Raw genomic sequence first — 3,209 nt, forward strand, 5'->3', positions numbered from 1 at the left:
ACTTTGAGACTTGAACTTTGGGGGGTATATTCCTTTGCAATGCATTCCAATACTTCTGTATTGGAATGCATTGGCTGTATGAGTAATACAGTGAGTATTACTCATACAGCTTCCGGGGCCTGTGAGATCCAGGGGGCTGGATTTCACAGGCTCTTCACCGGAAGGCAGCGCGATGCCTTCCTTAGACATCGCTCTGCCTTCCATGCCATCGGGTCCCCCCCACAGCCGCATGGGGACCCGATGGCATCGCCCGATCGCTGCCGCAAACCGCAGGTAAAGCTGCAACTGAATTGACCTGCGGTTTGTGGCGATCGCCGATATAGGGGGGTCATGGGACCCCCCCGGCATTGTGACAGGATCCTGGCTGAATGATTTCAGCTGGCATCCTGTCACAATTAACCCCCGCCGCGCCGCAATGCAAATTTAAATTTAGGAAGTACCGGTACGCCCTGAGTCCTTAAGGACTCGGGAAACAGCGCATACCGATACGCCCTAAGTCCTTAAGGGGTTAAAGGGGCATGGCACTGTGGATGACACTGTTAAGGGAGCAAAATGCTGTGGAGGTCACAGTTAAGGGGGCAGGTAGGGTGGCCATTTGCGCCACCCTCAAAAGACAGACTTAAAAACCTTGCCCCCAGGTCCCGATAAGCCATGCCCCCAACCCGGTTAGGCCACACCCCTCCTTCTCCACAGCCGACAGGGATTGAAAAAATAAAGGTAAAAATCAACTTCTGTCAGCTGCAAGAGTGGGAGGGAGGGTGACTTTCCCCCTGCAGTGCTGCTGTCTATGAGCGAGCTGTTCAAAAGGACATCCCTGTGTCCATCCAGGCCCTGCACCGGACAGAGGACAGGGATTCTGAAAGCCAGACTTTCTGGCCTCAAACTGGTCCTCTGGCAACCCTAGGGGCAGGCTGCTGTGGAGGTTACAGTTAAGGGGACGGTCCGCTATGGAGGTCAGTGTTAAGGGGCAGATTGCTGTAGAGGCCACTGTTAAGGAGATGGGGTACTGTGGAGGTCACTAATAAATGGGTGGCCGCTGTGGAGGTCACTGTTAAAAGGGTGGGCTGCTGTTGAGGTCATTGTTAAAGGGACGGGCTGCTGTGGAGGTCACTGATAAGGGGAGGGATGCTGTGGAGGTAACTGTTAAAGGGGTGGGCACTGAGGAGGTCTCGGTTAAGGGGACAGGAAACTGTGGAGATAACAGTTAAGGGGACGGTCTGCTATGGAGGTCAGTGTTAAGGAGCGAAGTGCTGTAGAGGTCACTGTTAAGGGGCGGGTGTTTTGGAGGTCACATTTTATGGGAACAGAGCTCTGTAGAGGTCACTGTTAAGGGGCAGATTATTGTGCTAATCACTGTTAACGAGACGGATTACCGTGGAGGTCACTAATAAAGGGGCGCCTGCTGTGGAGGTCACTGTTAAAGGGGAGGGTGCTGTGGATGTTACTGTTAAGGGGGCAGGCCACTGTGGAGGTCACTGTTAAAGGGGTGGGGTACTGTAGATTTCACTGTTGTAGTGGATACTGTTGATATCTTTTAACCACACACACACAAACATTAAATGAAATAGTTGAAATATACATGTGCGAAGTCGGGTCCTTCAGCTAGTGAAAATACTAAAGTTTCCTGACCCTTCCTTGCACAATGATGGCTCTCTGATAAATAAGAAAAATGTATGTCATTCTGTTTCCTCCAGACAGAAACCTCGTAAAACTTTTTAATCACTGTTGACAAATTATAGTGTCTGCTGCAGAAACAAAATCCATATATAATTAAGCCCTTATAACTTTCTTAGTTTCTTACATTGATAATTTATTATTTTTTTAATGAAATTTGTACATATGGAACATAGATACTGGTATAAAATGCAGATGTGGATTGTGAAAACATGTGGATTGTGTGTGTAAAATTTCTGAAAAGTTGTCAACAAAATAATGTTACAAGTTCAACCATTGGTTTAAAGAAATTTTCCAGGAATTAGAGTTTGACCCATTTGGGACAATGATGGCATATTGCTAGGATATGTCATTAATGTCAGTAGGTGAGGGTGTCTCATCTGGGACCCACTCCTGTCTCAAGAACCGGTCCCCTGAAATGAACAGAGAGCAGCCGTGCATGAGAAGCCACCTTTCTTTCTCTGCTATGGGAGTTCCGAAAACGGTAATCTGGTTCAGTTGTCCCACTTACAATACCAGGTCAATAAGTGGAGTGGACAGAGTAAGGATACTTTCACACTAGCGTTTTTCTTTTCCGGCATAGAGTTCCGGCACAGGGGCTCTATACCGGAAAAGAACTGATCAGGTATATCCTCATGCATTCTGAATGGACAGTAATCTGTTCAGGGTGCATCAGGATGTCTTCAGTTCAGTCATTTTGACTGTTCAGGCAAAATAGAAAACCGTAGCATGCTACGGTTTTATCTCTGGCAAAAAAAACTGAATACTTTTTCTATAGGAATGTATTAGTGCCGGAATGCGCAGACCAAAAGAAAAGGTGAAAAAAGTTAAAGACGGATCCGGCATTTCAATGCATTTTTTTGACTGATCAGGCATTTTTAAGACTGATCATGATCCTGATCAGTCTTACTAATGCCATCAGTTGGCATACATTTTGCCGGATCTGGCAGGCAGTTCCGGTGACGGAACTCCTTGCGGGATCTCTCTGCCGCAAGTGTGAAAGTAGCCTAAGCTCTTTTTCCATTTCCCTGTTCTAAAAATCTATAAAAAAAATAAAAAATAATATTTTGTCCTCAGATAGGTGGTGACGTTTCAGATATTAAACTGATAAGAACAGATACTATAATTCATCTTAGCCAAAAGGCAGAGAAGCGATAGATCATTGGTATCTGCGCCACTGGACATCCTCTATTGGAAGCTATTGAGTGCTGCAACTTCTTCCATGGTCTTTGACATTACATCCATATGTCACATGGCCTTTGTCTCATTCAAGTGAATAGGATTGAGCTGCATAACCAAGCACAGTGCGATGGCCTGTGCTTACAAGAGTTCTTCTGGTCATCCCCAGCAGGCAGGGCTACTGGCGTAGAGTTGCTCATCCTCTGCTCCCAGGCTGAGGTCTGCTTCTTGCTGAACCTGCCTCTCACTGTTCATATGGCATGCTCATACGCTCCCAGCTCTTGCAGGGGCTCTGTGCAAGAGGCCTAATCTTCCCCAGCCTATGGTGGGCCACCTTGAGGTACTTGAGGCACCTT

The 3,209-nt window shown here is 46.9% G+C and overlaps 1 non-coding gene across 1 annotated transcript; it reads right to left on the reverse strand.

The window, feature by feature from the left end:
- Window positions 1-2,645: 2,645 nt before the first annotated feature.
- On the reverse strand, window positions 2,646-2,830 carry LOC122939723. Its single transcript, XR_006390160.1, has one exon. It is a non-coding gene; the product is annotated as a U2 spliceosomal RNA (small nuclear RNA).
- Between the last annotated feature and the right edge of the window lie 379 nt (window positions 2,831-3,209).

Source organism: Bufo gargarizans, chromosome 5 (genome assembly GCF_014858855.1).
Source record: "Bufo gargarizans isolate SCDJY-AF-19 chromosome 5, ASM1485885v1, whole genome shotgun sequence".
NCBI lineage: Eukaryota > Metazoa > Chordata > Amphibia > Anura > Bufonidae > Bufo > Bufo gargarizans.